The sequence below is a fragment of the Lepidochelys kempii genome, chromosome 11, assembly GCF_965140265.1.
Source record: "Lepidochelys kempii isolate rLepKem1 chromosome 11, rLepKem1.hap2, whole genome shotgun sequence".
NCBI lineage: Eukaryota > Metazoa > Chordata > Testudines > Cheloniidae > Lepidochelys > Lepidochelys kempii.
In genome coordinates, this window is record NC_133266.1 from 23,590,494 (window position 1) to 23,618,063 (window position 27,570).

Below are 27,570 nucleotides of genomic sequence, written 5' to 3' on the forward strand. Positions count from 1 at the left end.
GTATAGCCTGCTCCTCCCCATTATCCTTAGTTTTCCTAGTCTCAACTAGGATCTCATCTCCAGCAACACTCAGCTCTGACCCAGGGCACAGATTCTCACAGCACTCCTGTGTCATGGCTCTACAAAGCTCTCTGGCTCTTGCTCCTTGTACGAACCAAAGTACTGCAAGTTCTATACGACCAAGAGTCCAAATCAGTCACAAGCAGTACCTCCCTGCGTAGATATTCATATAGCTCAACATCAACCCAACGTCCTTGGGTGCCTCCATCCTACTTTATATATATATATATATATATGTGTTAACTACAGATACATTAAGTGGAAGACCCCCTAACCTCTGCAGTGTTTTGTGCTTACTGAGAAAAATCTTATCTGGACTCACCCCATAGGTCTGAGCTAGAGTCACCTAAGCACCTGTATCCCTCCAACCCTGGACTTTTTCCTGGCCACTGCTACTAGGACAAAATGCCTTGTGGTCACCCCCTTTAGGTCTGAAATCGCCCTGTTCACAGGCTGTGCTGATGAGGCAACATCCTGGACACTATGCTAGCCTACCACGATATATTGTCACTGAGTGCTCTTGTGCCGTGTTCCCTAACAGGTAAAACTACTCAGATCCCTGGGATTTATTTTTGAGGGTTAGTTTGGGGCTGCCGCTCCTTCCAGCTTGGGTTTTCTCACTTCCCATTTCTGGGGAGCATCCATGCATCCCCTGTCCTAAGTCTCATGAATGAGTCATTCTCCCTTGGGCTTCTAACAAAGACCTGCTATCTACATACTCACCAGCCAGCTGGCCTGTGAAACAAAGGTCCCTCTGCTTCTTCTCAACTAGCCACATTTTTGGATCACGTGAGCATAAATCATAAACCTACTCCAATCCAAACAGTTCATACAACTAATCTAGGGTAGTGATCCCCAAACATCTGAACCATTTGCGAAGATTATTGCCCAGCTTAGTTACCCACCTCCATGTAAGTCATCCTCTAAGTATTTTGAGCAGCCTGAAACCTTTTCCAATACGCCTATTCGGTTAGTTCATATTGGAGAACTAAAACTATTTTAAATTGTTTCTAGACCACACTGTCTGTCCCTTCCATTCGGCTGTAGGCATCTACAGCTTTTCTCCCAAGAAAGGAAGTTATCCGGTCCAGTTAGTTGCCTGTTCAATTCACAAGCCTGAAAAGGCTGTGAGACAAAAATCAATATCCCTTTCCCTTAAACTGGTGCAACAATTTAGCATCTATCAAGTTAGCATTTTTAATTCATAATTTCAGACATGTCCCTGTCACACACACATTTGATTATGTATCACATCTATCTATATATGTGTTTACATATACGCACAGAGGCACAATTCTGGACCAGATTCTGCACAGTGGAGGGGTGGGCCCATCAGGGAGCCAAACATGGCTTCCTGTTTCTAAGAGTGGATTTATACCTGGGCCAACTATACATTAGTGTCACTTACTTTCCTGGTTGGCCTCGCTGGCTCTAGGAATAAAGGAAATTCTCAGCTAGATCCAGCTGGTTTGTGGTCCCTCTGCATTGCCTCAACAGCTCAAAGGGGCTAGAATATGTTGTCATCAGGCCTATTTTGTGCATGTGTGCACATAGATGGGTATGGGTGCCTATAAAGTGCAAAAAGCCATATTAAAATCATTAAAGGCTTAAACTCACAAAAGTCCGCACATTCAGAATTAGCTATCGTCTCACAATTCACATAAATTCTCAGACACAGAACTCTTAGATCACTTCTATGTGCTCATGTGCAAGATTTTGGGCAGGCTTGTAAATGATACATGAGATTGCGAACTGAGCCCTAGCAACCCCTAAAGATGACACAAATTAAGGACACAATAGAATTTTAAAAGAAATGCTGCTCCATGAAGACAAGCCCAAAGTTATGGCGTAAAAATGTCCCAGTGACAATTAATCTACAGACCCCTGAGATAACAGATCACAATAGCTCTGTGATGGGATGTCCACCCCCTGGGTCCTGAACGGGTAAAACAGGCCAATTATAGGATACATCTGGAAGAGAACCAGGGACTGATAAGGCCTAATGGCTGATGAAGCCCACCTGGGGAAGGAGCTGGGCTAGCCTTATAAAGAGAGGAAGCTGGTGATAGGAGAGAGTTGCAGGGAGAAACTCTGCAGTCACTCCCTAGAGAGGAGGGGAATTGGCTAGATACAAGGAGAGTTCTAGGGGGAGAATATACCCCATTACAGGCTCCTTTTGGAGTTGACACATTTTAAAAGTAACATGTTGTAAAACCTGTGCATTATACGGTGCATGCAAGTCCAGCAATCATGCTATAAATCCTTGTGAAAAAGTTGTTAATGCATGTGGACAATAGATGCACTTTAAACCTCAATATTTCAGCTGTTTTATTTTTTTGTAATATAAGAAGGCACTAATTGCCTGCATAATTTCACATTATAAATTAACTCTGTTTTTGAGTTATGGGAAAACAAAAAATGTTTAACATCCAAAATGTTACTGTTCTTTTCTTTCCAGTAGCAAATAGAATTGAATCAGAACATTTTTCTACTTAAAAGCTAAGGCTTGGTCTACACTGGCAACTTATGTCAGTCTAACTACTTTGCTCTGGGGTGTGGAAAATCCTCTCAGGAGGTGAAGCTCTCCCATCAGCGTAGGTAGTGTCTTCACTGAAGCGCTACAGCAGTGCAGCTGCGCTGCTGCAGCCTTTTAAGCGTAGACAAGCCCTAAATCATAAAATAGCAACTGTATTCTATACTGGTACTAGCAATTCTCAGTCAACAACTTTAAGGAACTTATACCTTACTAAATCATAATTGTTGGGAATCTCTTTCTTCAAAGGAGAGAAACATATCACATTTTCAGTTAATTCAAAAGCAGTTACTTCAGTGAAGAGGCAGCCATCTCACTTTGGAATATGGATCCCCAAGCAAACATGGGTCGCTTTCCCTTTAGTCAAGAGAAATTTCATTGACCAACTGACTCCCATTGCACAATAAGCAGTGATCAGAGAAGGGAATGTGGTTTCTGCATTTGTAAAAATGAATTACTTACATTAACTAAATTACCTTCTGGGGTATGGTGGGAGGGCTTAATCAATGTCTGTATACTACTCTGATAACTTCAGATGAATACGTAGCATTGTTACATTGAATTAGAAACAAATCGTTTTGGACACTAAGTCAGAAAAGGAAAAGGTCCTCCGAGGTAAGGACGCCAGAGGACAAGTAGTGTGACGGAGGAAACATGCTCAAGAAAGGAAATGGGAATTCTGCAAGTAAATTTTCTCTTGCTTCCCCTCTCAAAATATCTGAGTATATTAACCAAAGCATAAAAGGATTGGAAGTGGGTATACTGTGTAGTATTTGAGTACCGACAGATCCAATATCTTAGAAAATTGGTCAAATGTATCTTGATAAAACCCTTCATATAATAACAACTTTTTCAAAGTGCATAGTGAAGCATACAATATATCCAATAAGAGAATTACAATCTTTAGGAACTGTTTACCATCTAAGTTCCCTCTAAGCTGTTTGGCCACGCAGCAGCCTATTAAGCGCCACACAAGCACTCAGGGCTGCGGCGGGGAAAGATGCCTCTCAGCCAGCCCTGGACCTGCCGCAGCCGGGGGAGAGGTGCCCCAGCCCCAGACTTGCTGCGGCTGGGGGAGAGGCACCTCACCCCACCCCACCCAGGTGCTGCTGCAGGGAGAGAGAGCTGGAGGGAGTCCTCCAGCTGCACATGCATGGGGAAAATTCATTCTGCACATGCATGGGGAAAATTAGAGGGAATACTGCCATTAAACTCAAATATCAGGAAAGAATGATCCTTTACTACAGTGTACGTGATTAATTGTTGGTTTACACAGTACTGGGATTATATCTGCAATTCTTGCAGACTGGACATGATTTCAAGAACTTTCTTCTACAATATTGTTAATTCCTATTATCTTGATGGCTTACATTAAGTTTAAATGGATGAAAGATGCTTGATTTAGAATATCTCTGAGTGGAAAGGAAACTAATAGGTGTGGTAATGGGAGATGTAGCACTATTTTTAAACTTGACAGGAGACATATTAGTATCTACTTCCCTATTATAGAAAAGGAGTCAGTCTGGTAATAATAGGCTGACATTCTGAAATACCTTGGATATATTAGGATCTTGATGAGAAATGGGGTCTTCAGTCTATGATTTCCAGCAGTTCTGAAGTTATGATCAGTTTATGTGAAGGAATGGTAACTATACCTAGTCTGGATATGTTTGCAGATGGCGCTTGGGGGGGAAAAAAGGCTTTTTATTCTTTTTACTTTTAACTTTTCATTTGAAATATTTAAATGTATAGTTTACAGACCTCTAGTAGCCTTAATGGCTGCTATCAGGTGTTTCATCTCTATCAATGGATTTGGCTGGTGAACTTATTTCATCTGCATAAAGAGGTTTTCTTGTTTTCTCCTATTTTATCTCTATTTAGGAAAGATCTTGGAACACACCAGCTACAGCAATTACTTACTTAAGAAGTAAAAGTGTAAGCTTTATCTACAGAATCTGCACTCTTGTCGTGTAATATTGATATTTTGTACTCAAGATGCCCTTTTTTCACAAAGTCTGGGAGTCAAAGTTAATGAAATTGTTCATTTTCCTTTTGGGGGCCTGAGATCTTTGGTTAGCAACTCTTAAATGACTACTAGCCAGAGAAGTGTTAGAGATGGAATCTAGTAACTTGAAATACTGTCTACATGAGGACAAGGTTTATGTCTTCTTTAAACATAATTTCAACCACATCTGTAACAGCAATAGAGAAAGGATGAATTTTATTCTCAGCCCTATGACATCTAGTAAAAATCCTAAACATGAGGATTATACACTGACAATCTAAGGAGTGGAGGAGCTTCGTCGCTGCCCTAAACACCAGAGGCATAATGGGAACATGATGATGAACTTAAGCTTCAGCAGCTAGCAGCAACATAGGAAAAAAACGTAATTATATAAGGAAGCTTAGCTTTGACATACTAATATATTCGCAAGTAAATTTCTTATTGTGGGTGAAAGTACACAAAGTACTTTGAAACAATTTGTACAGCAGACCCAACTTTACATTTTGAAAAGCAACTTTAGGTTCTTGTTGATATTTTTCAGTGGTCAGTGAAAATACAGATCTAAAAATCTATAGGGCCAGATTCTCTGGCCCAATTCAGCAGAACAAGGGAAGTGGTTGCTGGGCTAAATTCTCCCACTGGGGATTCCCCTGGCAGTAGAGAATCCCTAAAAGGCATAAAGCCAGTTTAGCTGGCTCCTATGCTGCCATCTCCCACCCAATCTTAAGGTGATAGGGAGTTATGGACCATGGCCAGGTTGTGATCTCTGGCTATCTACAGATGGAAGATGTTCCCTTGAGAATTATGACCAGCTGGGTGGAGTTAGAGCAACACTCTGATGGAATCATTGCCCAGCACAGCCAGCCAAAGAGTCAGTGAACTGGAATCAGCTCTCTTTCTACTGCACCCAATAGAAACTGGCCACAGCAGAGAATCTGAGCCTGAAAAACAGCAAGCATTGACAAGGTTCTGATAGAGTTTCCACCAATCTGACGCTTGAAAAAAAGGTTACCTACCTTTTCGTAACTGTTGTTCTTCAAGAGGTGTTACTCCTGTCCTTTCCATTTTAGGTGCGTGCACGCCCATGTGCACAGTTGTCGGAGACTTTTGCCTTAGCAGTATCTGTAGGATTGGCTGTGGCACCCTTTGGGATGCCGCACTCATGCATCGGTATAGCAGGTGCTGCTGAAAATTCCGACAGAATGGCAGGAGGGCAGGTAATGGAATGGACATGAGCAACACATTTCGAAGAACAACAGTTATGAAAAGGTAGGTAACAATTTTTTCTTCTTTGAGTGCTTGCTCATGTCGTTCTCTTCTAGGTGACTCACAAGCAGTATTCCTGGAGGTGGGCATGGAGTTCACAGTCATGTGGCTTGTAATACTGCTCCACCGAAGCGGGCGTTGTCTCAGGCTTACTGGGTAAGCACATAGTGAGACATGAATGTGTGAATGGATGACCAGGAAGCCGACTACGAGGCTTGTGCTCTAGTTGACTGGGTGGTTACAATCACTGGTGGAGGCACCTTTGCCTGATCATAGCAATATCAGATGCAGGCAGTGATCTAAGATGAAATTCTCTGGGTGGATACTTGATGACCTTTCATCCTATCTGCCACCACGATGAACAACTTGAAAAATGGTTTGGTCCTCTCAGTGTAGATGGCTAGTGCCCTCCTGACGTCCAGGGAATGCAACCTATGTTCCTCCTCAGATTTAGAGGCTTTGGGAAGAAGATTGGCAAAAATGTGTCCTGGCTCATGTGAAATTGAGAAACCACCTTGGGCAGGAAAGCTGGATGCGGCCGCAGCTTGACCTTGTCCTTGAAAAACACCGTACAGGGCGGCTCCAAGGTAAGTGCCCTAATCTCAGAAACCCTTTGGCCAGAAATTATCACCACCAGGAATGACACCTTCCAGGAGAGAAGAAGAAGGAAACAGGATGCCAAGGGAGCTCTCATGAGTCGCATGAGCACCAGATTCAGGTCCCATGGAAGAACTGGGTCCCGGACCTGGGGATAGAGTTGCTCCAGACCTTTCAAGAACCGGACCATCATGTTACGATCGAAGACCGACTTTACCCGGAACAGAGATTGAAAGGCAATATGGCAGCCGAGTGGATCTTAATTGATGAGAGAGACAAGCCCTGGAGCTTGAGATGCATAAGGTAGTCCAGGATCGACTGCAGCTATTACAAACAGCATGAATAGGCCTCCAGAACTGTTAATAGCTCATGCTACTTAGAAATACCACTAGCACACAGACAGCGCTTAAATCGCTCTGAGATTATCATAGACACCGGCATTTACAAACACTGGGTGTGTTATAGTGACTGGATTACACAGATTTAAAAGTGCTTGGTTTATAACAGCCAAGTTACTTTTTCCACGGCAATGGTATATACAAGCACAAGGTGTGGTATAATAAAGGGCTTAAATCACTGAGAAACTTTGCCAGTTTATCAGCAGTACATATAACAGCCAAGAGTCCTTTTCTCCTTAGTAAAAGTACTCAAAAACAATGTTGGCACAACAGCAACATTTATAAAGCTCTCCAGGTGCCTTGTGACACCTACAATGTCCATCATTGGTATGGATGAAAGCTGAGATTTTTTGCTGAATGGGCTTCCATTTCACATGCTACAACAAATACATATTAGGACTGTAAGGCCTCCTTGCCAATCTCATACACAATATCACACAAACTGCAAAGGAAAAATGCAATCATAATTTAATTAAAACAATTTAATTTAATTGAAACATATTTAAATCTAATCCTTTTAATGGTTTAATAGACCTTAGGCTAGGGACAGGGTGAAGATGGTAACTTTTTCAAAATTACTTTGGTTCCGCCTCCTCTTCAAGTTGATGGAGGAAGAAGGCTGAAGATCTTTAATCCACCCCTGCCCTCAGTAATAGCTATACCTTTCTCCAGCTAAAATGGCAAAAACACTCTGTGTCATGTCACATATCATCACTTTTAAGCAGAGTCCCCACTGCCTATACCATGTTGTGTTAATGCCCCATTGAAAGTTAAAAACAATAGCTACTCAGGCTGCCACTATCCCTCTTCTGGCAAAGCAGCAGTAAGGAATACTATTGATATAATAAAATGTCTACTGTGAAAATAGCCTGCAATTAGCTACCAATGTGTTCAGGATTATTTGCACAGATAAATGGTTTCCAGCCACCTACTTGATCCCTATTCAGTGGAATACAGAATATAAAACTAGGCAGGTCACCTAAGCAGTGACCAGGGTATGCACTGAAGGATGATAGTCTTTGATCTGCTGGAGCTATTATACCACCCTTCCACACTTGTGTTGAACCAGCAGAGACTGGCACAGCAAAGGATCATAAGGTGGTTCACCTTGTTTGGAGTAAATCTGATCCAAACAGTGGTTGTAATGTGTCTGAATAGTTGGGAGCACTTTCTTTAGCGGACATGAGGTTATTACAGACATGCTAGGATGGACACACTGTGATCAGCATGCCAAATTTCTCTAGTGTAGACAATGCCAAAGAGAGCTGGTTCAGGCTGCTGCTTCTGCTTCCAGTATCCTCCAGCAAAGAAGTGGAGTTTAAAATGAAAGCAATTCTAACCCAGCTGTTTCTACTGAACTGGAAGGAGAAGGCTCAGACACGTTCCTCAGGTGCTTTGAGTGTGTAAGGGTGAGAGAAAGAGACACTGGAGAGCCTTGATTTGAAATACCTTTTTTCCTCTGGTAAATCTCTGGGTAACTATTTTCTTAATTCTAATGGAAACATTTGATTGAGCACACTAATGGAAAATGTCTTATATTTCAATGGTTTTTTTTTTAAAAGTTCATCATAAACCACATTATAAGCACTCCAGGGTGTGTGCTTGACAGCCAATAAATGCACAGCTCCCAGTGCTGAGGCATTGGACATTAGCACATCCAAGGTGTGTATTTCTTAGCTGATAAATGCAGACATAGTCATGTGGTTTTGCTTATTTATAAACACAGCTGACATGCTGTTGACCTTTATAACATTTGCCAGGTGCCTGATGACACCTATAATGTCTGTTGACATGCCAGAAACATTTCTAAAGTTTGCCAGGTGGCTCACAACACTTGTGTCCATGGAGAGACCTTACAGCATTCCCTACTTTAAGAAATTTGACTGTCCATATTTTTTAAAATTATTCTCACTGAGACTTAAGAAGATTTACTAGTTAGCTATTAGACCACACTGGTTTTGAGTTATGAATGGGGAAAAAAATTAAGTTTTGATACAAGAAAAAACACTAATTTTGCTTTAACTCACTAACTCATTTGATTTTCTTCAAACATGTGTCTCAGCTTTTCCTCTAGCCACGGATGAAACACAAGACATTTCAATCAAAATTTCATTCAAAATGGTTATAAACAATGCTAAGGCTGAAATTTTCAGAGGTACAAGGGAGTTAGATGCCCAGCATTCTCTAAATTTCAATGAGAACTGGAAGCCTAACTCCGTAAAACACCTTTGGAAAAGGCAACCTAAATGCTTGGCGTCCAAAGCATTTCTACCCTCCAGTACTTTTGGTCCATATTGTAGATGTGGCTCTTTCGTACTTGTAAGCAGGGGCTATATTGAATAAAGCTGCAAACATCTAACAGGCTTCTTTGTGTCCTTTGGCCTCAATGCTGTAAACAAACAACAATACTTTTTTTTAAAAGAGAACTGTGAGTGCAGGAGTAAATCAAGAGAATTTCAAAATCTGCCTTGTAATGTAAATTGTCTTGTAATCTAGCATACCGATAATAAAACAAATACATTCCATAAAAGTAAAGTCACTTGACTAATGACAAACCTAAAGAAAACCCTTAATTTAAAAAAAAATAACCAACATATGTCCATGTGTGTGCAATAAAAATCCTTGTATTAGGAGTCTATTATACCCAAAACACTGGCATATTGTAAATATAAGATCACATTTTAAATAGTCAACCTATATTTATGTAGATGCTAGATACATTATTTGAAATGTGATCTTATATTTACAATATGCCAGTGTGTATGTGTGTGTATATGTATATATATATACACACAAATTCAACATATCTTTGGTGAACTTTATTACCTCTTGTTGACTTATTGTCCCACATCACCCCTAACATTACTACTTTGATCCTGACAGACAAGCTTTACAGAAAGAAAATAACTTTTTTATGGGTACACAAGAGGGAATTCCTCTTATAGAAAAGGCTATGTAAAGAATATTGATCAGTTGTCCAACTTTTGAGTATTAAATTGAGCACCTAAACTTTCTGAGAACAAAGCATCATAGCCATTTTATATATCCAAACTGCTAGATAATTATAAGAAGCAACGTGCATTCAGTAAACAAACCTAATGACTATATAACTTCTAACCCAGCATTCTTTCAGATATGTTTTTCAAAACGTGCTAAGAACAACAAAAATACTAACTTCCCCCCATTGCTTTCTAACATAAAATAGCATATTCTCCTTCACATTTTCCCTTTATTAATAATGATTTGCATTTATCCAGTTTCATCCAAGAATGCCAAAGCGCTTTACAAATATTAAATTCCATAATGCCCCTGTGAAATAGGTAGGTATTGTTTTCTCTAATTTACCCTATAAGAAACCTGATATTAAAAGTTAAGTGATTTGCCCAAAATTCCAACAGCAAGTCAGCAGCAGAGCAAAGAATGGAATGCAGTAGTGATTCTCAGTTCCCTGCCTCTACCCATTACATTAAACATCCTCTCTTTAGACTAGCCCTGGAAAATTCTATTTGCCTCAGATTAACACTTCACTTTTGGAAGATATCGGTAGATTTTCATTAACATCAATCCTCACAGAAAAGTGCAGGCAAGCAGATATTGTGCCTGGGCTGGTAAAATTTGACTTTTTTGTTTGTTTGTTTGCAAGGCTACTTTAGAGTAACAAAAAATGAAAATTTATATTCTGCTTATATTAATGCCACTCCTAATCTGGTGAGATGGTGAATACTGCTAAACTAGAAAGAACTCTGTACTACTTTAAACTGTATGAGTTATTTCTTGTATGACTGAGCTCTCTGCTTTCTCACCTTGACTTCCATGTTTCTGACCTCTCCTGGTTTGTCTCATATCCTGTAATTGCATCTTTCCCTAGTCTTTTAATGCCTCCTTACCCTCAATACTCCAGAAAATTTTGTTTTCTCTTTACTATTTCCAGTGACCTTATCTATCCCTATGCTTTCATCTACCATCTCTATGTGATGATTCCCAAATCTGCCTCTCTATCCTGAATGTTTTGCCTCCACCTTCTTTCTCTATCTCTACTGACAACTTCCCTATCCTTCCTGTTTGCCTAGCTTGTAATCTCAGTATGATCTTTGACTCCCGTCCCCTGCACTTCCATGTTCAATCTCTCCCTAAATCTTACTGCTTTTCTCTTTTTAATACTGCCGCTTCACAATTTGCCTTTTCCTTACTGTTCCAGCAGCAACACCCCATGATTATTCACTGGTCCTCTCCTGCCTTAATTACTGTAGACTCCTGCCTGGTCTAACTGTGTCTCAACTCTCCGCTACTCAGATCAGTCCAAACGCCTCTATTGAAGCCATCTCTCTTTTCTCCTGCTCCCTTCAGATCACTTCCTATCTCTTACTACATCAAATTCAAAATCTTCATCTTCATCTCTAAGGCTTGGTCTACACAGAAAACTTATATCAGAATAGCTACAATGGTCAGGGGTGTGCCACATATAGTTATGTCAACCAACCCCCCCAGGGCAAATGCTGCTATGTCAACAGAAGAGTGCTTCTGTCAGCATAGCTAACGTCATTCAGGGAGGTGGAATACCTACACCAACAGAAAAACTCCTGTCAGGTTAGGTTGCCTCTACACAAGGGGGCTATTCACACATTGCTATGCAGACATAGCTATGCCATTATAATCTCTGTAGTGTAGACATACCATAAGGCACTAAACAATTTTGTTCTCAACTACATCTCTGCTATCATTTCCCATGCCTTCCTCTCTCATACATTTCAAAAATTTCTGTCAGAAAGAACACATTTTTCAGGGGGGAAAATTCCCCAAAATTCATCACATTTTTCAACCAGCTCTACTCCCTATGCTCTTCCTAATCCTCTCCATCAACTGTTTTCTTTGTCTACTTTTCCAAATCCTTGTTTCATGCCTTCAATGCCCTTCTGCCCAGAAAAATTCTACTGTGCTTATCTGCTAATCTGTCCTCTCCTTCAAATCCCACCTTAAAACCTACCTATTCAAGATTTCTTCCTCCTTTGGTCTCATCAGTAATGCCCACATTCTTCTCCTGATGTAATTTTGTGTTTGTCTTATTTATACTATAAGCTATTTGGACATGGAATGTGTCCTACCCATGAAGCACCGTTTGCATTTATGGCACTATGCTTTATCATAATAATACATAATTTTTGGGATGTATCTGCTACTAGCTGAAGGGCCAAAAAGCATGAATTTTCTATCTAGTTTTAAAAAAATGCTCACATCTTTTTCTGTGTGGAGATATTTACTGTGCAACTTTCTTCTCTCATAACCAACTGAAATATTTTGAATATATATATTTCTTACAAATCAAACAAGGTTGTTTCTCATTAAAATAACAGTATCAAATTTCACCGCCTTACAAATTAAGCTGGCATTACGTGCCGACTGAATGGACATGCATGTCATTCAAACTAAAGAAACAAATATTAAAAGTATAATTAGATTTAACAAGTAGAATCTGCTGCGAAAAAGTATTAGCTACTTTTTTTGAAGAAACGCTGATATTTTTGATATTTCTCAAATTTTGGAATCAGCACAAATGGCTAAATTAAGTCTTTCTTTAATCATAGATATAAGTTAGTGCATCATGTTTGCATTATCTATTGTGAAGTATACAAGTTAACTTAAATCAAATACTGTTTGCTATATGGTAAAGAAGCAGGTAGTTTCGTGAATGAGACATTAGCTGTAAGAGGTAACTCAGTGGTTTTGAGGGCTATTCTCAGCATATGGAAGTTCTAGCAAATGTTCAGTCACTGTTTTTTCTTTCAGTGCTTAGTAACGTCCTCTCAGAACTGTAGCTGGATTCTTAGATCATTAAGTGCTGCTCCTTGTGTTTCAATGCCTGTAAATTGCTCAGACCATAAGAACCAAATTCTACCCACAGATGCATACTTGGCTCCCACTAACTTCATACCACAACCAAAGTATGGTATGTAAGCGACATGCTTCTCATTTCACTGGCATGCATGACATGCCATAGTATACTGTAATTCCAAATTTACATTTGGCTGAGCAACGTCCATTCCAGGATGCTTGGCCATGCCTTGTGTTATAAAGCAAGAAAACTGTACATCTTTGATCATCTCAGAAGTGTGAAGTTTCAAAAGGCACAAAAATAATTGTTTCTTTTATTTCTCAGTTTATTCATGCTTGCAGGTGCTATTTTCATTTGAAAGTTTGGGCTGCCAGTCTGGGGAAAACTGAGCTACTTCAACTTATACCAGTGAGCATTTTGCCTTTAGTTGCCTTTACATTATTTAAACTGGGTACACTATCTTAGTAAAAGACATAACTATATCACCATTTATTACCCAGGTTTGCAATTTGGGGGAATTTTGTTGGATCTATGCCTGCTTCTGGATGTCCACAAATGATCAAAAGTGCTTTTATTTCATCTGCATTGGTGAGAAGGCTGTGTTATTTTCTTCCTGAAGCTGACCTCACTATAGTTACAATTTTTTTAGCCTCCAACACCTCCCAACTGGGTTATTGCAACGTGCTCTGCATGGTGCTATATCTGAAGATCATTTCAAAACTTCAGGCTGTGCAGAATGGGTCAGCAGACTTGTGTAGTGGGGCTTCTGACAGGTAGCACATTAGTCTCATGCTCAATTACTGTAATAGGCTTCTAGTCTGATTTCTAGGTATGATTAAAGGTGTTAATTATTACCTACAAACCCCTAAATGGTGTGTGTCTTGCCTACCACAGAACCTGCCTCAGATGAGATGTCTAAACTAACATCCTCCTAATTTAAAATGTGGGAGGCTGGCAGAGGGCATTTTCAATTAGGGGCCCTTGACTCCAGAACTCACTTTCCATTTAGGTCTAACAAAGCATGAACTTACTGGTCTTAAGAATTGCTGCGAGGCCTACCTATTCTCTCAAGATTTCAAGGGGATGGGTGGAGAAGGTTAGAAATTGTTGGTCCTGATAAATTGGGTGGGTAAGGAAATGTTGTAATATTGGTTTATGTTGTAATTTTTTAATCTGTTTTAATAGTGCACATGCACCTGGATCCTAACAGCCTATTTTATAAATAAGGAAAAATATTTAAAAACATATTTTGTAATATTAGAACATTTGAATGTGTATATTAACCCAACAAATTCCCAATTTTTGTAATTTAATAGCAGCGCAGAAGCCCCAAGGATACAGTAAGTAGCATATCAAGCAGTAGGCATGACTTTTCCGACCCAGTTTTTCATTTCACAAGTTTATTGTGGCCACTTTCAAGGACAACTAAACTTACAGCATATCAGTGTAATGATGGAATATGACATTTTGTTTCACAGACTTTCTGAGGATGAGATTTAAAATCCTATTGCCCACGGATTCAATGGTTTTCTTATACAGTACACTTTTTGTGAGGACTGGGATACATTATTCTCATCTTAGCACATGAAGATCCAGAGTGGGGCTTTGTTCCATTCTCCTAAGACCATGCATTGGGCAACATCAAAACAAAACGTGAACACAAACTTCTTAGGCATCAAGAGCACTGGGAACATCAGAAGCTAAAACTTGTGTAGGTGTATTAGCAATCCTACTACCCATCTGTCATAAATCTTAGTTGTTCCTGTACATCACCTACCGGCAGAGCTGTCTGCCTGAGGAAAAGTACCATTCTGAATACCACTTTACCAGTTTATTATATCCTAAAACCTCTCCCCTGCCCAGTCATTTGACTTGGAGAGAATAGATTTCTCCCCCTCCTCCACCACCACCACCACCACGTGTGGTTCTACGTTATGTGATCAAGGAACATGAAAACTCATGTTCACACAGAAAAATACATTCAAACAGTGAAACCCTTCTAAGATGCCAATGTGAGGGTTTGGTGTGTTTACATCTTTTTAACAAACCTTGCTGGGGTTCTCAAACGATATATGGACCATTTATTTTAGTCCACTTATATTTCCTTTTCTTTCTTTCTTCCTTCCTTTCTTTCTTTTTTAGGTATGTTAAAGACTGAGTTTACAATTAACTGAACAGACAGCGTACAAAAGGCTTTTAGAACTATACCATATGGTCTAGGGAAAGGAACAATCTGGACTATCCACATTTCAATCTGCAGGCTTGTCCACCTCTATAACACATTATACTGCTGTAATAAAATATTAAGATAGAAATGTAAAAGTGAAAATAATGTCTCTCATTACCAGGCAACAAGGCATCCTACAAATAGACTGATATATTTAATAGAACCTAAATTACAACAAGCACTTATGATTTTGGTATGCAGCACCAGACATAGGCACTAAGGTGCCCTATTCAATTGAAACAATATTTCTGCAGGGATATGGGTGGGTATTCAGCTGATGCTTCAGAAAAACACAAAATACCAGTTTTACATGGGGCATATTGGCAAGGGTTTATATAACAGATGACAAATTCTTGGAAATCAAATAAAGGCAACAGGAAAATACCCATTGTTGCCTAGTGAAGGTCTAATCACATGGTCACAGCTGGAACCAATGTACATCATTCATTAATACTATTGCAGTACCCACTTTTTGCTGCTTTTCAATGTCATTACAAAAACCCTTTTAAGTCTTTGTAGAGAATATATGCTCATAAATTCTATAATGCATATGAAAAATTACTAAACAATGTTTGCAGAAAAAAAACTTCTACAACAGAGGAAGTACTAAAACCTCAGCATAGGTACACATACTTATTATAAAATATTTTATATGCATATATTCATTGTCTTCCAGAAAGATATTTGGTGCACCTGTAAATATAAAAAAGAGCACGTCTAGTACAAACTGAGCAGTCAGATATCAAAGAAAGTAACTGAAACATTTTGTAAGGTGTGGCCTAAGCAATATAAAAGAAAATATATTACATATCTAGACAGTATAGTGAATCATGTCCAATAAATATCTAAAATAAAGAGCCACATTAGACACATTAAAGACAAGACAAGAGGCATGGAAAAAATTTAACTTCTTTGAATTTGCCAGAATCATATATCCTGTTGACATATGTATTCTCACACACCACAGCACTCTCACACTCTATCTTCCTTTGTCTTGATCCTACATTCTGCCATTCATAAGTGATGTGTAATAACTTCTTGCCATTGTTAGTTTCAGGCTTCATAACCACGAATAGGAAATATGTAATGGGAAAAGAAAAAAAAAGCCCACAAAAACAAAAAAACCTCAAGCCTGGCACTAAGGAGCCACCACTTCAGTGGCACAGTTTTATTAAATCACAAAAAATCATCATACATAATTACAAAATTATTTCCATAGCATCTCTAGTTTCTTGCTCTATCAATTTTGATTTGTGTCATTTGTTCCACACTCGCAATATTACAGGTTAAGAGGCATGTCTTTCTTAGAGATTTGGAGAAGTTTTTCAGTAGCACTGAATAACAGATGTACAACGTGATGGTTGGATTGCCACAGTATAAGTGATTTTTCTCTAGCTCAGATAGAAGAAGAGAGAAATAGAAAAACAAGATTATTTATATTTAATTAGTTACTGCTGCCCCTAAAAATGTTGCCAACTTCTATCAGTTTTAGTAATCATCTTTGGCTTTACTTGTAATATATTAGTTAAAACATTTTAAGATAGAAATGTGATTTTCAATTTGACTATGTTCTTTTAACGTTTCTGAAGCATTTTGATGCTACAAAAGGAGCACCTCAGAAAAGTGTATAAATAAATAAAATAAAAGGAGGGATGGGCATTCAAAGATGGAGGATCTGTTGCAGAAAGGCATCTTTACATAAAATAGTACTTTTTGTTCTTGCTCTTTTCTCACAAAAACATACACACACAAAGCTGTATTTCTAGTAATGGACCAAAATGCTGTCAAATACAGTAAACAGGTAAGTTTATTTAGCACTGACTGGTGACTAATCTATTGTTTTTAAAATCTGTTGATAAGACTTAATAGGGTTAAAGGCTTTTCAAAATTAAAAATAAATCCTGTAAAAGTGCTTCAAGACTGCACATTTTCTCAAATCATCTCAAAGTATCTGTGGTTGACATATTTCTCTGTGCATATGGCAAGCAAGAAAGTTCCACATTAATCATAATAGTATGAATCCAATTTTTTTTCATTCATATTTATTATTGTAAAAAATAATACATGCACACACACTTGAAATGTGCTCTCTTTTATTGCCGTGAAATCATTAACATCTTTAAATACGATCCTACCAACCACTGCATATTAAAAGCTTTGGGCTTAGTGGATTGCAGTAGACATGGTCTTCTCACTAAAGACTTTCAGACTTGCATCCCTAAAAGTTGGACTGATTTCAAATAAACAGTCAGGCTTCACCTTCCACGTAAATAAGCAGAGATGAACTAAATATTTCCCTCTGTACTGGGAAGTTATGAATATGGGAGTCTGTCACAGGACATTCCAGATTGCAACTTACTCAGCAGGTAAGGAGAACTCTAATGCAAAAGGACTTATGTTCTACAATTGGTCCTGGAACAAAGAAATATGAGATCTGAGATAGACAGCAGAGGTATATCCCTGCCACACAAACAAGAAAATTACTGGTCTCTTGCTCATGGCTCCAACTTAGCATTTCTATTATTAAGACGGAATGCAGTGACTGTGGTTTTGTGGGGGCTTGGTTTGAGCCTCCATTTCTGGAAATATTTCTCCATGGTATTTAGGTCCCCATTCAAGGTGGACTCTATGTCGCTGAAGGTGGCTGCTTGTGTTGCAACTTCAACTCTCATGAAACTTGGAAAGCCAAATGGAGTTCACAAGAAGTCACAAATAAACACCTTTGAAAGACCCATGCAGAAGATCCCTGGTGTTTTTCTCCCACGAAACTCACGGGCAACCCTAAACTGCATCTGCACAAATCATGGCAAATGCGGATACTTGCTGCACAAATGGAAAATTAAAGACTCTCCAACGTGCAACTGTGGTCTCCTAGAACAGACCATGGAACATATAACACCTCAATGCACGATTCACAAATACAAAGGAGGCATCACAGCGATATAGTCCGCTACTCCTGATGCAGTTATCTGTCTTAACCATCTGAATGAAAAATTATAATTGTTCTCTACAATCTACATCAGCCACACTAGCAAGGGAAGCCTTTTTTATCCACTGCAAGGGGATCCTCAGTAGCAAACATCCTAACCAAGTTCAGAAGAAAAAAGGCTTATAATTCTAATAGTCCTGTTCTGGATGAATTAGATACGGCTCAAAACCCTGCCAAATGAGGCTGCCATCATGCTGAGAGTGTGGAAATAGATGATTACTCAGAAGCAGGGCACCTTTTTCCTTCTCAGCCCAAGACATTCTGGTTCCCAGAAGTCTGTCCAAAAGAACTTACAACTGTAAATATGAAAAGGGTGCACTGTGGTCAGAAAGGCCCATAAGGACGCCTGTTGATTTTCCTCTGTTTGTCTGTGTCTAAATTAACCAGCCAATCATCCAGCCATCATTCATTACCTGTCCACATGCCAACTACGTGGAAGCTCTACTACCTATACCTGACATGAACAGATATTTGACAAAAGAGCCATACTTAAATTGTTATAAGCTTCCATTTCTAACTGTTAGCCTGGCAGTCCTGCAGCTAGGTGATGTCATTGTTCAATTTATCGAATATGTGGTGACCTTGGTTGTAACCTCAGTTCTAAAAGCAATGCAACCAGCTACAAGAGCCGAGTGGCCACTCTGGAAAAGACCTGAGGTGCCAAGGTTTACTACTAAATTAAAAAGAAAAGGAGTACTTGTGGCACCTTAGAGACTAACAAATTTATTTGAGCCATGCATCCGATGAAGTGAGCTGTAGCTCATGAAAGCTTATGCTCAAATAAATTTGTTAGTCTCTAAGGTGCCACAAGTACTCCTTTTCTTTTTGCGAATACAGACTAACACGGCTGCTACTCTGAAACCTACTAAATTAAAACCTCTGCTGAATGTACAATGGCAATAAAAAAAAACAACACACACTGAAAACATTAGCAGCATAAGAATGAAAAAGAAAAGAATAATGAAAATGCCATTATTGAAATCAATAATATACCCTCATTTGGAATACTGTATTCAGTTCTGGTCACCTTAACTTAAAAATCTAAACAGAAAAAGAAGGATTCAGACATGAATAATAAAAAATACTAGAGTAAAGGAAAGATTTCCATATGAGAGTGAGAAAAGACACAGAAAGACTGTTTAATTTAGAGAGGAGATTTATAAAGAAGAGATAGGACAGAGGTATATAATCTAATGTATGACACAGAGAGGGTAAATTAGGCACTCCTAATATGAGATAACAAGGGGACATTAAATGAAATTTAAAAGCAACAAATTTAGAACTTATAAAAAGAACTACATTTTACACAATGCATAATAAGCCCATTGAACTCATTGCCACAAGATATCGCGGAGGCCCAGAGTTTAGTAGGATTTTAAAAAGGATGAGATTTTATAATAATAATTAGATCACCCACAGAATCAGAGAATAGGAATTTTAAAAATGCCTATAAACCTTCAATATTCAGGGCATAAGACAGGGTGCTGGACAAGATGGATACTAGTCTGATTTAGTACAGCAATTACTATGAGTCTGTTTAAGGCTCCATATACACAAAAACTAGGACCAGTTTAACTTAAAGGTGTCTTTCCAAATTGGTTTAATTAAACCAGCATAAAACCTTGTTTAGACACTCATCTCAAGTTAGTTTAGGTTGACTCCTTACCAGCTTAATTTAAGATGAAATAAGCCACTCTTAAACCAAAATAAGAGTGCTACACAAGGTTTTGTAGCAGCTTAGGTAAATAAATTTTTCAAATCAATTTCTGTTAAATCAGTGTTATGACTTTTTCATGGAAATAAGCCCTAAAACAATTAATGCAGCAGAAATTTTTGGTGTGGGCATAAGAAGCACTATGCTCAAAAATTCAACTTTTGGAGGAAAATTAGTAGTTTTAAACTATCACTCCTTTTGGTTAAAATATCTCTAACAATAGATTACATGAAAGTTAGTTTACTTAGATTGGATTGTGAAGGAATACATGAAAGACAAAGTCCTCAACACAATTAGAAATCATTTTTCTTTTTTATTGCTATCTTTTTATCTTATTTTTAATCTAAAAGATCCTGTTGCTCTACAAAATTACTGAACTACCTTGTGACATTGATAATGTTAGGCAAGATATTTAATTATTGCCAACTGTTTGAAAGGGAGAATGATGGCTCTAGATTAAGAACAGGAAGAATAACAAGTCAGTACCAAGAGTACATATTTAGGAGTCTCTTCAATATTTACAATCAAGGCATTTTTTCCTTCTTTAACCATTAGGAAATCGTAATGGCAAGTTGCTCTCACCAATACCATCTTACCACCTGTAAGGCAGATTGTTATATAACGAGATTCTGACAACGAATTAATTTCCCCACATGGCTTTATTTTAGACTTGCAGTTGCATTGATTTTGGCTAAAAAAAAAAAAACTTGCCAAGGAACTAACAGTAAAACTCAGAATAAAGTGTGGAACTGAGCAATATTGTAGACAGTAACAATATCAAAAAGGGCCAGATATCATCTAACGGCTACATTATGACCTAAATTTTATTAATTTTGCTTTATTGTTGAAGTGTGACTCACCGCTTCCCAATGTTATCTCAATGGGCAGTTCCAGATAATCATGCCTTTTCTTTATATAGGTCATACACCAAATCAATTACAAATACCATCAGACCACTCTTTTTAGATTATTTTTTTCATGGAGACCAAAATATACAAATTTGGGTGCTTAAAGTTAGGCATCTAAATCCAGACTAAAACACTTAAATCCATAGGCAATCAAATTTTCAGAGGCACCAAGCACTCATGATTTCCACTCAATCCAATGGGAGGTGCAACTCTTCTTTTTCTGAAAATCAGGCCACATGGATTTAGATGCCTACTTTTAGACATTCCATTTTGAATATTTTAGCTTTATTTCTTGCTGCCCTTGTTTTTTTTCTTTTAATTGTGTGATATTTGTGAGCTTGGTGAGATTTCTTTGAAAAACAAAACAAAGTTGTGAGCTTGGATAACAGGTACAGCTGGGCCTTCTCATACACCCAAAGCTCCACTGTTTCATCTTCTAAAACATAAATTCATGTGATCTTTTAACAACTATTTACTTCACACCAAACCAGATATCTTCCTAAAGCCTACCAATATAGCCTCCAGGCATATTTCTAAAATAAAAGTACTGGATCTATGTGTACTTAAAATTTGCATACTAAAGGAATGAATCAACTGTCACAGAAGTCGTAGTATCCAGTGATTGCTTACCTCTTAGTACAATTAAAAATTCATCTATGTATCTATTTTATTAAAAAAATCTAACTACAATAACAAATTACATTTAGTTTCTAAATTGTGCAATCAGAGGTGCTACTGATATTCAAGTCATTCTAAACCTTTATAAGCAATTAACATATTGGACATTTTAATATGACTCAGCAGGACATAAACCAGGCCTAAGTATAGTGGACAATATCATATATTATTTGCATAAATATTTTCTTTATTCCTGCTCAGAGGTTAATGAAATTGTGTAGCATTTGTATCTTTTTTTTCCTGGTAAATTACATTATATCCTACTTTATATATTTACAGAATTAAATCATATTAAAACAACGAAACAACTGTCTTCATATTTCAGCTAATTTTTACTGCATTCTTCTTTTAACACTCTCACTACAAGTAAAACTACTGTTGTCTATTGTAACCCATAACTAGCATCTTGAAAAAAGGCAAATTATAGGGCTTCCAACAACAGCTATGTTAGAAGAATAAATCTTTTTTTTTTTCTCCTGGCACCACAGCAAGTCTGTAGTTTGCCGATTTTTTAAAAATCAGCTTAATATATTGGCTGTGTATTTATTTGTAAGCTATCAGCAAATATCAAATTATATTTAAAATTAGTGAATCAGTCAAATCACAGTTTGAAATAAGAACAGCAGTGTTGGTTACAGAACAACAGAAGACATAACTTAATACTGTAATTAGACAAACTACAGAAAAAGATAGCTAGCAGTGTTCCAAGAGAAAAGTGGTTGTGTCCACATTATCACTAATAAACCATTTTAATTCAAACATCTTTAGTGTAACTCCAGTGAATGCAAGGGAATTATCCCAGGATGAATTTAACCCTAATGTGCTAATGCAATTAATTAATTGAGGTTGCTGAATTAATTGAGGTTGCTAAGAAGTTCTTCAAAATCACTACAGAAAGATGGTACTACCAATATTCATTACACTATCTGTAGCACCAAGAAGAAAAATATGTTGATTATTGGGGAAAAAGAAAATGACTTAGCTAAAATCTATGAAAGCACTCTTCCAGTGATCACTCTCATTGGGGCTGGGCTCGGGGGCGGGAAGGAGAGATTTGTGTGTATCAGCTGAGGGGGCCCTGCAGCTGGGCTCTGGGGAGAGGGGTTGGGGCTGTCTGGCCACCAGACTGGACTATGGGTTGGGAAGGAGGCAGAGAAACAGGAACTGGATTGTCAAAGGGTTTTCTTTAACTCTCTACTCCTGGGGGAATTTTTGTGTGTGTCTTTATTGCTACAGACATACTTGCTGACAGGTATTTTGAAATAAATTACCAAAATAATTGAAACTGGTGAGATTATGTAGTGTTATTTTGACAAAAAAATTGCAGAATTTTAAAATAGTGTGTGGAGATTTTTAATTTTTTGGCACAGAATGCCCCCAGGAGTAATGATACATCTACATCTTCTATGGCATATACTACATTGGCAATACAGCCTCAAACAAATCTTTTTGTGCTGTGGTCTTTTTCTAAAGGATATCTTTGCAACCTACCGTAATTTGTTGGCTGTTTTATTTATTTTTGGGGAGGATACTTCATACAGGTACCTCCTCTTTTGTTGAAAGAATTGTCCAGTGAAAAAACACTCCCCCGAGCAAAGCAAGTTTCAGTGCTGTAAAGCACCAGTGTAAACAGTGCACAAGCACTGGGAGGCACGCTCCCACCACTGGGAGCTACACCTCTCATGGAGGTGGTTTTTTTAGAGTGCTGAGAGAGCTCTTTCCCAGCGCTCTGCCGGGACTACACAAGCCACATTAAAGCGCTGCCATGGCAGCACTTTAGCATTGCCAGTGTAGACTAGCCCTTAGTTGCCACTCCCTCTTCCAAATTGACTCACTGTAGAATTCTCCTCCCATCCTTAGAAATCAGTGGAGATTGTCTGGGCTGACATTAGAGGGTCCAGAGGCTATACATTCCTCTGCTCTCACTTTTCCTAATATATGTTTTTAATGTAATTTTCTAATGAGAAGAAATTGTTAAGTGTTTCCATCCCCAACAGGATCGTTTTTGTCTGACATAACACAATATCACATAATAAAGAGGCGCATCCATATTAGGTTTATTTCATGTTAACATCCTCCAGCCAAGAATAGGATTTTGACCCCTCAAAATTCCAAATAAGCCAAAGTAAGAAATCACCCCATAGATCATCACCAGTAGCTATCAGATAATCTTTTGAAATGACTAGCCTCTCCCAAGAGCCACTCTTAATGATATTTACAAAGACCTGTGATGAAAACACTAAGGTTTGTTTGAGGACAATTACAGTAGCACAATAATTACTTAAATGATCTGCAATAATCAATATTAAAGCAACATTAATATTCTAAAATGTTTAAATTTAAACATAGTTTAAACATAGTTTAAATCTCCTGAAATAAAAATGGATGTTTCATACATAAACTAGCAATTAATACAATTAATAATTCTCAACTATTGCTTTATAAAATATACCATCACTACACACTATATAATAGGTTGTCACATCACATGAAATGTTCAGGAAATATGTCTATTCTAGTCAGATATCTTCTGTCAACTGAAATAGAAAACAAATGACCTGAATCTCTATGAAATAAGTAGCATATCAGGTACCCACAAGATGTGAGCAACGTCTACCACTGCAGGCTATCTTGACATCAGGTACTTCACTACTTTTACTGACCAGTATCCTATCAACATGAAACAACCAAGAACCCATTTAGTGACTGAAATATGAAATTATTTTTCGATAAACAGTTTGTTAATGTTTATGATTAATATTGTAATGGAAGTTAGCACTTAAAATATTCTGAAGAATCAACCTTATTTTTGTGTTTAAATCACTGGAAGTGTGATGCAAACCCCTTTGGGCTAAATGCCCTCATCAAAACATCTTATAGGTACATTAAAAATTGAATGAGCATAAACAACTCCAACAGAGCAGAACTTGAGATGGTATTGCAGTGATCTTTGCCTTTCATAAATATCAACACTTGGGACAGTGGGCATGGGAATAAGAGCAACTAATTATTGTACTTTGCTTAAGGGCACGTATGTTTTTCACTATAGGTATCTCTATTGCTGCTTTTTGCCTAATGTATTGCCTCTCAAAGACTTCCACTATAACGACTTGCTGATATACTCTAAAGCATTTCTGGTATACCAAACTGCTTTATATTCAGAAAGAAATGCACTGTAACTTCTGAAAGATGTTGCTAAAAAGGAAACAGCAGTTGGGAAACTGTATATGGCATACACATGAATAGTATCAAATTATATCTAAAAGACAAATTAAATTGTAATGGTGATACTTATTGCAGAGAGAGTTTTTTAATGAAAATATTTATAGTTTCTAAACATCAGATAAAAAGAAGGCATATGTAATTAATAATATCTTGTTATGGCAAACAGTTTCAATCTTAGATTTTGCAGTATTATCCAAGCTAGTAACTTGATGTCTGTTTAGAAAACAATATTAACTCACCATTTCAATACATATATTTTTATACTGATGCTATTAAAAAACTGATTTTGGGGGTCTCAGGGACTTTGTTTGGTCGTGTGGTTTTCTTTTATTGGGTTGTTTGTGCAATTTCCATAAAACAAATTTCTCTAAATACTATAATGCTTTGTAATTACTAAATACTTCAGTCTAGTGAATAGTTTTATACTGATGTTAAATGTTTCTTCTCTGATACATACAAAAAATATGGGCCATGTTACTGGATCTGGCTAAGCGGGGCTCAGTACAGAACCTGGATGGAGGGAGGAAGAAAAAATATGCCATTTTGCTAATGCCCTGATTCCCAGCATGATTTAGAAGAGCCTAGTAGTTGCTCTAAATTATGCCAACAGAAATGGTCCCTGAATAACAAGCCCACTGGCTGGAGCACAGAGCATGGTTTCAGCCTGTCTCCTACGTTAACTTTAGGCCACCATGGGATGCGACAGGGAAGTCCCCAGTTGCCACTCTGGGGCAGTGTTAAGTCTCCTTTGCACTACTGGAACAGTGCAAAGACAATTAAACCTAGGCTGAGAATCTGAGCCAAAAACAATTTAAACAGCTTTCATCCCCTAACATTTTAGACCCAGAAAGATCCATCAAAACATAAGAAAAGCCCTACTGGCTCAAACCAAAGGTCCATCTAGCCCAATATACTGTCTTCCAACAGTGGCCAATGCCAGGTGCCCCAGAGGGAATCAACAGAACACCCATTCCCAGCTTCTGGCAAACAGAGGCTAGGGACTCCATCCCTGCCCATCCTGGCTAATAGCTATAGATGGACCTATCCTCCATGAATTTATCTAGTTCTTTTTTTAACCCTGTTATAGATGTGGCCTTCACAACATCCTCTGGCAAAAAGAAAAGGAGTACTTGTGGCACCTTAGAGACTAACCAATTTATTTGAGCATAAGCTTTCGTGAGCTACAGCTCACTTCATCGGATGCATTGTAGCTCACAAAAGCTTATGCTCAAATAAATTGGTCAGTCTCTAAGGTGCCACAAGTACTCCTTTTCTTTTTGTGAATACAGACTAACACGGCTGTTACTCTGGATCCTCTGGCAAAGAATTCCACAGGTTGACTGTACGTTGTGTGAAGAATTACTTCCTTTTGTTTGTTTGTTCCTGCTGCCTATTAATTCCATTTGGTAACCCCTAATTCTTCTGTAATGATTAAGAGTAAATAACACTTCCTTATTTACTTTCTCCACATCAATCGTGATTTTATAGACCTCTATCATATCCCCCCTTAGTCGTCTCTTTTCCAAGCTGAGGTCTTATTAATCTTGCCTCATAATCTCTCCTCCATCTCAAGCACTTTATAAACTATAGTCTTAATCCTGCAAAAATGTGCTATCATGCTTAGTCTCATTGACTTCAGTCATCAGCAGATTAAGACAGGAATTGAAGAAGAATATCATTTTGAAACTGCAGAGGGAATTTTCATGTAGGAATTACCCAAATTAGAATATGTCCAACAAATAAGGTTCACTTGCTCAAAGGCATCATAGGAGCTTTGAGCTTAGTGGCTACAAATAGTCAAGACTTTGGGCTTATGTCTCATCAGGAAGACAGCACCTTTAGCGCTACAATGACCATTAACGCACTGCAGAGAAATAGCCCGACTTGATTATGTAAAGAGTTGTCACTTTGGATGGGCTAGCACCAGCAGGAGAGTGAATTTGTGTGGGGGGGTGGAGGGTGAGAAAACCTGGATTTGTGCTGGAAATGGCCCACCTGTTGATCACTTTAGATAAGCTATTACCAGCAGGACAGTGGGGTGGGAGGAGGTATTGTTTCATGATTTCTGTGTGTATATAAAGTCTGCTGCAGTTTCCACAGTAAACATCTGATGAAGTGAGCTGTAGCTCACGAAAGCTCATGCTCAAATAAATTGGTTAGTCTCTAAGGTGCCACAAGTACTCCTTTTCTTTTTGCGAATACAGACTAACACGGCTGTTCCTCTGAAAACTGATTCAGAAGTGATCCAGGACAGAAGAATGCCATATATCAAACCACCACCACCACTTCCAGTAGCAAGCAGGGTTTTCTTCGAGGTCTCCTAACCAAGAATTGACCAAGCACATGCCTATTCAGTTTATGATCAGATGTGATTACCGTTTGAGATGCTATAGTCATAAGCAGTATGTCCAATATCAATGTAAGGAACTAAAATATCCCTAACTTTGGTTCACAGAATCCTTTTGTTGCTGCCCGACCAAGATGTTTTTATTTTCACTGTTCTTAGTTTTCAGAAAATCAATCCAAATACTCCGAGAAGTTACTAAATTAAAATACAGATTTTAATTGCTGGTAGTTATTAAAATGAATTTTCATCTTTGTATTTATTTTAGGAATCAGATTTATTAGATATACAAATAACATTTTTTTAAAAACCTTAAGATTTAGCAGTCATGTATTTTGACTATAGTTATAAATTACTTTCTGAGGTAATGGCTAAACAATCCGGCTCTCAATTTCACTAGTACAAACCTGGACTAATTTCACTGACTTCATACAAGTTACCTCAGATTTACACCAATTTAAGTGAAAGCAGAAGTGGCCCAATAAGTCTAACGGGATATTTTCCATATAAAATACTCAATTTTTAAGCTAATAAACCATATGCTCATTTCTTGATTTAAAAGGTTCGTGTGACTGGTAAACTGTAGTTTCAATATTAGAAATAATGAGGTAGCATAAACTCAAGAAATGCAAACTTCCTGAGCAAAACCAACAAGCTCCTGAGATATTATTTTGCAAAGCTTTTTTATTATTAACTATTTCCTCACTGAATGATTACAGTTTTTGTCATTTAGATTCACAGGTTCAAAAGACTGCTGATTAAAATAAGAACTATTTAGAGATAGGAAACATTTTTC

The 27,570-nt window shown here is 38.0% G+C and overlaps 1 protein-coding gene across 7 annotated transcripts in view; it reads right to left on the bottom strand.

The window, feature by feature from the left end:
• Nucleotides 1-27,570, bottom strand: part of GTDC1 (glycosyltransferase like domain containing 1) — a 290,540-nt gene that overhangs the window by 221,336 nt on the left and 41,634 nt on the right. For 2 of the 7 annotated variants that reach the window (XM_073305406.1, XM_073305404.1), the window contains one exon: nucleotides 1,469-1,628. The exons of the other annotated variants lie outside the window; for them this stretch is intronic. The gene's annotated coding sequence lies outside the window, so the exon portion shown is untranslated. The remainder of the gene's footprint in view (nucleotides 1-1,468; nucleotides 1,629-27,570) is intronic. 7 annotated transcript variants of the gene reach the window in all.